Source organism: Oncorhynchus clarkii, chromosome 3 (genome assembly GCF_045791955.1).
Source record: "Oncorhynchus clarkii lewisi isolate Uvic-CL-2024 chromosome 3, UVic_Ocla_1.0, whole genome shotgun sequence".
NCBI lineage: Eukaryota > Metazoa > Chordata > Actinopteri > Salmoniformes > Salmonidae > Oncorhynchus > Oncorhynchus clarkii.
In genome coordinates, this window is record NC_092149.1 from 5869905 (window position 1) to 5881513 (window position 11609).

Genomic DNA, 11609 nt, shown 5'->3' on the forward strand with positions numbered 1-11609 from the left:
ATCATCCTATTTTTCCAACTTAATTGAGGAAAATAAGAACAATCCGAAATTCCTTTTTGATACTGTCGCAAAGCTAACTAAAAAGCAGCATTCCCCAAGAGAGGATGACTTTCACTTTAGCAGTGATAGAGATGAAGGAGATGACTGTAGGTGAAGGAGATGACTGTAGGTGAAGGAGGTGACTGTAGGTGAAGGAGATGACTGTAGGTCAAGGAGATGACTGTAGGTCAAGGAGATGACTGTAGGTCAAGGAGATGACTGTAGGTCAAAGAGATGACTGTAGGTGAAGGAGATGACTGTAGGTGAAGGAGATGACTGTAGGTGAAGGAGGTGACTGTAGGCGAAGGAGGTGACTGTAGGTGAAGGAGGTGACTGTAGGCGAAGGAGGTGACTGTAGGTGAAGGAGATGACTGTAGGTGAAGGAGGTGACTGTAGGCGAAGGAGGTGACTGTAGGTGAAGGAGTTGACTGTAGGTGAAAGAGATGACTGTAGGCGAAGGAGATGACTGTAGGTCAAGGAGATGACTGTAGGTCAAGGAGATGACTGTAGGTCAAGGAGATGACTGTAGGTCAAGGAGATGATTGTAGGTCAAGGAGATGACTGTAGGTCAAGGAGATGACTGTAGGTCAAGGAGATGACTGTAGGTCAAGGAGATGACAATGGGTGAAGGAGATGACTGTAGGTGAATGAGATGATTGTAGGTGAAGGAGATGACTGTAGGTGAAGGAGATGACTGTAGGCGAAGGAGATGACTGTAGGCGAAGGAGATGACTGTAGGTGAAGGAGATGACTGTAGGTGAAGGAGTTGACTGTAGGTGAAAGAGATGACTGTAGGGTCAGATCTAATCTTGTTCATCAGACCCTACGGGTCATGAACTATGTAGAAAATAGGGTCCCATTTTGGACAAGGGCTTAGCCTGGGGACAATGTTAGGACAGCTGTACAGACAGCCGTAGGGGTTTGACTTGAGTCCTCTTGTTCCCCTGTGAAAACACACTGTTTCTAACACAAGGCTTGTTTCATTGGCTCTGGTTCTCTCTCACTCACTGCTAACTCAGTGTGCTAGCTGGAGGCTGGAGGCAGAGCTTTAGCTCAGCTAGTTGTCAGTGGTGTGAGCCCAGGTTGACTGTGAATGGGCAGATGTCGTAAGTGTTCTGGCATGGAGGTGATGGTTATTAATAGATCTCTGGTATTCAAGAGAAGAGCCATGGTTGTGCCAGGAGAGCAGACGGACAGTCAGTCAGGCCGACACACACACACACACACACACACACACACACACACACACACACACACACACACACACACACACAGCCAGTATTTCTACTGTTTCAAACCGCTGTGTTTCACTGTGATCCTGAGGTCATAGAACAGTTTAGAGAGAGGCAGAATGCTTGAAGAAATGTTGGGCATTGATGTTGATACAACAGCATATTCAGAGACATTCGTTACTACTTACCTTAGTTCAGCCAGCTTTATTGGGTCAGCCATGGCGCTGCAGTAGTTGGTTTCCCCCTCTACACTGCTTGGAGTAGGTGACTCTCTTAGTTTCTTTGTACTGTGAAAAAGATTCAATGGACATTGTAAGTGAGTGATGTCTTTCTCTCTCTGTGTGTGTGTGTGTGTGTGTGTGTGTGTGTGTGTGTGTGTGGGTGTGTGAACAAGAACGAAAGTGGACAAAGTGATAGTCCATTGTTCATCAAAGTCTGAAAACTAAGTGCAAAGTCCGGGACTGTGAGTGCTCCTACTTTCACATTGTGAGGCCTTCAGACTCATTAATCACCCTTCTTCTACTGTCCTCATATTTATGACCCATCCAGTGATAACAACCACGTCCCAACCAGCACCCTATTCCCTATATAGGGTACTACTTACCCATAAGGCTCTGGTCAAAAGTAGTGCACTATTTAGAGAATAGGGTGCCATTTGGGATGAAGACATATTTCATGATGTACTTGGCACCAAATCCAAAGCACTAAACTAGTAATAGCATGTCAATACGAATAACACCTTTTAACCTAAATACTTACAGTTTAGATTAAAAATAAATACATACCGTATTGTTCAGTATTATAGTTAAAACCCTAACAGACAACAAAGTCATGTCCTGCCACAGCTGTCTTACCTCCTGTTTCTCATTTCTTCAACCCAACTGATAAAACCTGACTGCCTTCCCTTTTAAAGGCTGGCTATAGCCGAGCCCCTCTCCTGTTAAGGACCTGTTTTACAACAGTCTTTCTCTGGCTACGTCCCAAAAGTAATGCACTATATAGAACAGGGTGCCGTTTGGGACACAACCTCCCTCTTCCAGATGCTTTCAGTCAGTCTGAGGAGCAGGAGCCCTCTTCAAACACATCATAGTCATCACCATTTGTGTCTACACACAGCAAGACAAGCAGCATTCAGATAAACAAGGCATAAAACACTCCTGGATCACAGATCACATCTACATTAATAAAGACACACACAGGTATTTTATTCCATGTTTACAAGTCTCATTTAAATACCTCGTGTAGATTTTAAAAGCGTAACCAATGACAGGTATCAGATGTGTTTTAGGAAGATACTGATGACTTACTGATAACGTTGTTCTACCGAAGTAAATAAGGACTGTGCTCACCAAGTCGTTCCCATGGTGAACTACAGTAACCACTCAGCAGCCTCGCAGAACCCGTGTTGCCACGGCAAAGAGCCCCCCCTCCCCTCCGACACACGCAGCGTGTCAGTTCTGACTGCTCCCAGAGAGCAGTTCTGATATCTCTCTAGAGGTCCGGAATACGGACAGACAACTTTTATATTCCAGAACATTTCAGTCTTAAACTTCTTCTCCAACTGATTTCAACTGTCACTCTGATTCTCTAAAATATACAGGAGTGAAGACTGGATAGTTGCTGTCATTCAATGCACCCCCAGCTCCCTTCAGCACTACATGGGTGGTACGGCCCCGTGGGTGGCAGAACAGGGGTTTTGTTGACAAGACACAGCTACAAATCAACCACACAAAATGAACTGTAAGTACAGAAAAGCCCAGATGGACCCTGAGTAAAGGCATTATGTTTCACAGGTCCATTCTTACAGGGTAAACAAGCCCTTATTAATGTCTATCAATCATGTCATTGAGATGGAGGGACACTGGGGAGCCATTGTGACAGCACTGTGACAGCTCTGTCTGGTTCTGAGTCCCATGGCCATCTCTTCACACACACACACACATGGTGGGTGACGTCGCTGGGTGCTACCGTTGGTGTTAGGGGGGTTGAGGTGGTGGCATGGGTCATCCAGGACTCTGGCCAATACAGTATCCCAAATTCCACCCTATTCCCTATATAGTGCATGACTTAGTGTTGACTAGGGCCAATACAGCTCTGGTCTAAAGTAGTGCACTATATAGGGCCCTGGTGAAAAGTAGTACACTATATATGGAATAGGGTGACTTTTGGGACTTGTTAAGTTAACTGTTATAGCTCTAACTTGGTAAGTATTTAAACAGTTACCCTTGAAACCTAAACAGATCTAGTGACCGACCATTCAACTACTGAACTCCCAACTTCAGCAATAAACAAACAACTGTGTGATAGAGAACACATAGAGTTTAACAGCTTCTCTCTTCCGCAAATGAATAAAAACAGTGATATGACCAAGCATTTCGCTACACCCGCAATAACATCTGCTAAATATGTGTATATGACCAATCAAATGTGATTTGATATCACAACATTCCAGCTACCGGTGGTACAGGACCTTGGATGATCTATGTGAAACTTTCACACAATATTGTTTCAGCTTGCATCCTGCCAAACAAGACTTTCCCAGCAAATTCACTCCAATTTCTCTGGAACCATCTACATGTACTGACAGACAGACTTGGCTTCCCTCTGTGCACATACTGGTGTTTGGGGAAGCCTTTAGGCTGTTTATTTACCGTGACACCCTCATCTCTATGATAGAGTGCTCTGTGACACCCTCATCTCTACGATAGAGTGCTCTGTGACACCCTCATCTCTACGATAGAGTGCTCTGTGACACCCTCATCTCTATGATAGAGTGCTCTGTGACACCCTCATCTCTACGATAGAGTGCTCTGTGACACCCTCATCTCTACGATAGAGTGCTCTGTGACACCCTCATCTCTACGATAGAGTGCTCTGTGACACCCTCATCTCTATGATAGAGTGCTCTGTGACACCCTCATCTCTACGATAGAGTGCTCTGTGACACCCTCATCTCTATGATAGAGTGCTCTGTGACACCCTCATCTCTACGATAGAGTGCTCTGTGACACCCTCATCTCTACGATAGAGTGCTCTGTGACACCCTCATCTCTACGATAGAGTGCTCTGTGACACCCTCATCTCTATGATAGAGTGCTCTGTGACACCCTCATCTCTACGATAGAGTGCTCTGTGACACCCTCATCCCTACGATAGAGTGTTCTGTGACACCCTCATCTCTACGATAGAGTGCTCTGTGACACCCTCATCCCTACGATAGAGTGCTCTGTGACACCCTCATCCCTACGATAGAGTGCTCTGTGACACCCTCATCCCTACGATAGAGTGCTCTGTGACACCCTGTGTGCCCTGATGACTACAGCAGAATCCATCTGGAACAAAGGAGTCTTTTCACTCTCTAGTCTTATAGACAGTGAAGTCTCAAGTGTTCAACTGCCAGTCTCTATACAGCCAGACTCCTCAAAAACCCATCACGTTCAAGACTAAGGATAATAGAGAGGCTAGCGAGAGAGGATGCATCCCAACTGACACCCTATATAGTGCACTACTTATTGGATTCTGGTCTAAAGTAGTGCACTATGTAGGGAATAGGGTGCCATTGGGGAAACACACCCAAGAGTTAATTCAGTCAACAAAACCCTCATGTTAACAATTAAGACTGGATGGTGTGGAAAATATAAGCAGAGAAACTATGTTAGTACTTTTACATGGGGAGTGTTTCCAAGCATTGTGTCTATTGAAGGTGCAATATGCACAAACCGCTCTGCCATTTCCTGGTTGCTACAATTCTAATAGCTCACCTAATTTCAGTTTATGTGGCAAAACAAGCTAGTGTAGAGAATCATTGTAACATCTAAACCACTGTGAAATGTATTTTCAATAAGCAAAAATATTGTATTTTCAGCTGTTTGAAACTGGTGTACAAAACCCAAAGTAAAAGACGCAAAAACTAAAAGTTAAGAAGGTGAAGCTCACATAGAACAAATCTACCGCGTATTAGACTTGCTTTCAATAAGCATGACAGATCTATAGCACACATTTCTATGTGAATTTGGTCAGGTCAACAAAAAAAAAAAGGAACATATTGCAGGTTTAGGTCTCATTTAGTCCATGAATACAGAATAAATTATTACCTTACATTTTAGTAAACATGATTGGATGATCATGTGATTGATGATGAGTGGATTACAGTGATGAATATATTACATCAATTATAACTGTCAGAAATGACAGTTGGTGTGGCTTGGATCTCATATGCATATGAAAGGTTAATTACCATGGCATTAACCAGGCACTGGGCATAGTAACCCCCAACAGTGTGGAGTATAGTCCGTGCTGACACATTGGCCAGATAGACAGAGAGAAGACCGTACTACAGACTGTCTTAGGCCTGTTTCCTGTCCCACTACAAAGGACAAAAGCCATTTGGTTAAGTCCAGATCTCAAGAGATAAACCTGTACTGGATGACGGCCTGCTTACATATACTCTCCTTCTGGCCATGCATTGCTGCTCACAGATGACTGCTTTACTATAGAAATGGGCCCATTTTGAACTCTGGTATTTATAGCAACACAACACGCCATGGTAAGAACATTCTATCTGTTCTTCAGAGAGGGGGAATAGTCAGCACAAGACAATAAGCAGACAGCCAATCGTAAAAATGATGAGAATACCACACACTTAACAACTTGAGGTGTGTGTGTGTGTGTGTGTGTGTGTGTGTGTGTGTGTGTGTGTGTGTGTGTGTGTGAGTGAGTGAGTGAGTGAATGAATGAGTACATGTTTGCTTGTGAGCGAGCACTCGTGTGTTCGTTCATTCAAGCATTCGTATGAGTGCCTGTATGTGTGTTTGTGTCACTGGGCATGCCGTGGTGAACCCATCTGCTCTCCATCTAGATCAGTCCCAGCCAACTGCTCTTGAATGTGGCCTTGTCAGCCAATCAGAACAGAATGTGTGGTACAATGCCACCATGAGCCCTAGTCTACCCAGTTCTATACCATCATGACCCCTAGTCTACCCAGTTCTATACCCAGTTCTATACCACCATGACCCCTAGTCTACCCAGTTCTATACCATCATGACCCCTAGTCTACCCAGTTCTATACCCAGTTCTATACCCAGTTCTATACTATCATGACCCCTAGTCTACCCAGTTCTATACCATCATGACCCCTAGTCTACCCAGTTCTATACCACCATGACCCCTAGTCTACCCAGTTCTATACCATCATGACCCCTAGTCTACCCAGTTCTATACCACTATGACCCCTAGTCTACCCAGTTCTATACCACTATGACCCCTAGTCTACCCAGTTCTATACCACTATGACCCCTAGTCTACCCAGTTCTATACCATCATGACCCCTAGTCTACCCAGTTCTATACCACTATGACCCCTAGTCTACCCAGTTCTATACCCAGTTCTATACCACCAGTGATCCGGGTCAACAGCATCAATGTAACAGTATAACTTTAGACCGTCCCCTCGCTCATACCCGGGCGCGAACCAGGGACCCTCTGCACACATCAACAACAGTCACCCACGAAGCATCGTTACCCATCGCTTCACAAAAGCCGCGGCCCTTGCAGAGCAAGGGGAACTACTATTTCAAGGACTCGGAGCAAGTGACGTCACCGATTGAAACGCTATTTAGCGCGAACACCGCTAACTAGCTAGCCATTTCACATCCGTTACAGTAGCCTGGTCCCAGATCATTATGGGGTAGCCTGGTCCCAGCTCTAACTAGCACTGCCAATCCCATACATAAAGCAATATCGATCTGGGTCCCAGTCCGCCATTGTACCACTAATCACTGAACCGAGTCCACCAGTCAGACCAACTCTTCCCTGTGTATACAGCTCTACCAAACCTCTCTACCACATCCAAGTAGTCTGTCTACCATGGTGACACTCTTAGTCACCCAGTCTTGCCCAGGGCTCTACACTAACCTTTTTTACAAGGAGCATGTGTGCAACCTAAATGTATGCTCACACAAATATGATGTAATAAAACTAGAATCCTTCATTTTCCTAAATTAAAATTCCAGGTCACACATCAAAATATTTAGGCGCATAAACCCCCTCCCCTCCATCCATCCAGCTATCCCAGAGTGCATTACACCATCACCCTACTGCCCCATGGGTCTGAAGTCACTCACTGTTGTTGGTCTGTGTCTCTTGCTGCAGTTTGTTAGGGCTGGGGAAATGCCAGGGACCTCACAATATGATTTTATCACCATACTTAGGTGCCGACTGCATTCTCATGATTACATAACATATTGGGATTCTATACTGCGATTTGATGTTCCAAACATATTGCTCACCATACAGTGAGGGAAAAAAGTATTTGATCCCCTGCTGATTTTGTACGTTTGCCCACTGACAAAGAAATGATCAGTCTATAATTTTAATGGTAGGTTTATTTAAAAAGAGAGACAGAATAACAACAAAAAAATCCAGAAAAACATGTCAAAAATGTTATAAATTGATTTGCATTTTAATGAGGGAAATAAGTATTTGACCCCTTTGCAAAACATGACTTAGTACTTGGTGGCAAAACCCTTGTTGGCAATCACAGAGGTCAGACGTTTCTTGTAGTTGGCCACCAGGTTTGCACACATCTCAGGAGGGATTTTGTCCCACTCCTCTTTACATTTCTTTTGTGTTTCTTCCATTTGCGAATAATCGCACCAACTGTTGTCACCTTCTCACCAAGCTGCTTGGCGATGGTCTTGTAGCCCATTCCAGCCTTGTCTAGGTCTACAATCCCCTGACATCCTTGGAGAGCTCTTTGGTCTTGACCATGGTGGAGAGTTTGGAATCTGATTGATTGATTGTTTCTGTGGACAGGTGTCTGTCATACAGGTAACAAACTGAGATTAGGAGCACTCCCTTTAAGAGTGTGCTCCTAATCTCAGCTCGTTACCTGTATAAAAGACACCTGGGAGCCAGAAATCTTTCTGATTGAGAGGGCGTCAAATACTTATTTCCCTCATGAAAATGCAAATCAATTTATAACATGCGTTTTTCTGGATTTCTTTGTTGTTATTCTGTCTCTCACTGTTCAAATAAACCTACCATTAAAATTATAGACTGATCATTTCTTTGTCAGTGGGCAAACCTACAAAATCAGCAGGGGATCAAATACTTTTCCCCCTCACTGCATCTCTGCTGCAGAGAGACAAGAGAGAGCCATGAGAAAAGTAGTTTTGATCAGTTAGGGAAATTAAAGTGCTGAAAACATGTTCACTATTTAAGAAGAAGATGGAGAACAAGCTATAAGAGTAAAAATACTGGAGTTTTGGCTCAGGTACAGCTGACTAGCGCTAGCTAACGCAACCTACAGTTCTAAACTAAAGTAAATATGTTTTACAAATCGATACTTGGAGTCAAATATCGATATAATATCGTCTAAGAATAATATTGCGAAGTGTAACTATTGATTTCTTCCCCCATCACTAGAGTTTGTGTGTCTCTGTAACGGATGTGAAACAGCTAGCTTAGTTAGCGGTGGTGCGCGCTAAATAGCGTTTCAATCGGTGACGTCACTTGCTCTGAGACCTTGAAGTAGTTGTTCCCCTTGCTCTGCAAGGGCCGCGGCTTTTGTGGAGCGATGGGTAACGATGCTTCGTGGGTGACTGTTGTTGATGTGTGCAGATGGTTCGTGCCCGGGTATGGGCGAGGGGACGGTGTAAAGTTATACTGTTACATCTCCATCCCTCTCTCCCTCCATCCCCCCCTCTGGTGTTAGACACAAATGTATTGTGCTTCAGAAACAATATGTCACACTATATCTCTGCTCAGTTCTTATTGTGGTCATAACAACAAGCCATATTAAGATACAAGGCAGAGTAATGAAAGAGAGGATCCTTATTCAACCCCATTGGCCGAATGATCCCAATGAGAGCAGCAGTGGTCCTGTCTGTCACGGAGAGAGGTCTGGGGCTGTGGCTCAAATGCTACCTTATTCCCTATGCAGTACACGACATGGGCTCTGGTCAAGAGTAGTGCACTATATAGGGAATAGGGTGCCATTTGGGATGTGTTCATCCGACAGCACTGAGTGGAAGGTGTTGAACTTCAACAGGAATGCAGAACAAAGTGGGTTCCCTTTGACATTCTACTGTACACACCAGTCAATTGTGGAAACTGGAACCACGTGTTTTCATTGATATCACTCGGCTGGGAGAGGCAAAGTTTAACATTTAAAAAACTAAAACATTTCTAAATGTAGCGGGCTGATTAGAAACAGACAGCGTCCTCTAATTACTCATCATCAGTGACACCAACAATTACCTGAATGATTTAAGAGGACTACAAGAGCTGAATATATCTGGCTTTTTAAAAACATTTTTGTTGGGAAAAAGAGTGGGGAGTTTTTTTCCACGTTGGATAGTGGTGAAAGGTAGGAGAGAGCCGGCTTAAAGAGCAGTCGTCCGGATTCAAACCCATGTTGACAGCGGTACATCGTACATGTGCTCCTGAGGAGGAGGCTTTAAGCTTTGACTACTAGACCACCTCTTTGGCTTTTTTCACTGACCATGCAGACAACACACTTTCATAAGGTGGCTTTTTACCAAAAACATAACCTTTCATAACACCACACTGTCCTGAATATGAACGAATGGAACAACAAAACAGACTAATTTACATCGTGACGGTAATCGTTTATGACTGGACCCAGAGGTTCTCGGGACCAGAGTGCACTGCAACCTAGAGCCAAGAGAGAAATCTGGGGCATAGTCAGTGGATGACTGCATTCTCTCCTCGTGCGTACCTAATACAACATATGGCGATAAACAAGGCTAACGCACATGTACATCAGAAGTGCTATGAACAAAATACTGGGCCATTTATTTGTAGAATCTGACCTACGTTTGCAATTTGGTCAACGTTTTAATAGAAGGTCCCTGGTTCGCGCCCGGGTATGGGCGAGGGGACGGTTTAAATTTGTACTGTTACATTTACTTATATAATGCTTGAGTCCGACAAAAGCAAAGACTGATTGGCAAATGCTCTCATTTAACTCTCTTGACTGTGAAACACTAGATACTGTATGTAAGAACAACACGTGTAGTGCTGCCTGCCAAGCATCTGTCATTTCCATTAACATACATGACCATACCATCAGCCACACTACCATATCATCATCATGTTACAAGATATAGGTAGAATCTTTGACGCAATAAAATCGACGTACGCCTAAAGAGTACAGAAACAGAATAAGGAAGAGAACTGGGTAAATGGGCGTCATGCATCCTTACGGTAGTTTGTATGTATGATAATATTATAATTCCAAAAAGGCTTCCTTCAACTATTTTCCTTCTAGGCTGTCCAGGCGACATGATGTAATAATCATGCATTAGAAGGCAGCGCAGGGTTCGATACAAACGATCTGTCCTACAGTTTCAAGAGGATCTCCTATGTCATCACGGACCTTGAGGTAGTAGGGAGAAGGTAACAACAACACATGTAAAATGTCGGGAGAACAAACGACATAGACTATACTATGGTTTTGTTTAAGTTGACAGTACGGAAGTTGTGTAATGCAGTATGAGCGTGTTTCATGCGCGAGACTGGTTACATAAACTTGCAAATGTGCAGAAATGCATGCTCCAGTAGTGGTCTCTGGAATAGTCCACAGTGGCACGTGACCATTGTTATTGTGACCATGCACAGGCTGCAGTCGCCGCTCTTCTATTGCCACTTGCCAGTGCATAACGCAATACCTGGCAATACATTGAATATGCGTATACACCATTGACAGCGTCTACAATTCAGTAAACGATACACCGTTATGCAAGGCATAATTCCAGAACCAAACGGCGTAAAAGACCAGTGCTTTCAAATGAGGGAAAAACGAAAGCATATTTGACAATCAAGCGACTTCCTGCATATAATGCACAACATCATTTAGTGCAATGAAATATTGAAATACATTTACATTTGTAGCTATCAAGTTGCATATTTATAAAAAGGCATTGAACCGGACTGTGTCAGTGTCAAAATAAACGAACACCAAAACAAATAACCTGTCAACATCAATAGCTGTTCTTTTGCCAAAAATATTTGACCACCTCTGTAAAATAACCCATTTACCTGATATCTCAATCCTTCTCCAATCCACTGTTCTTTGTTGTCAATTCCACAAAATCATAACTGCATGTCGAGGAATGTTGGAGGTTGAAAGAGCGTTGCCAACACTATATTCTCCCGCTATATAGAATCTCAAATGCCTGTCTTGCTGTTCGCCTCCCAGAAAGAAATGCGGGGAGAAATCCAGGCCACTGATTGGCTGCAGCACTCCTACCACTCGTGTAAACATCAATCTATTCTCCTGAAGGTGATGCATGGCGTTGTTTTGTTTTATCCATAA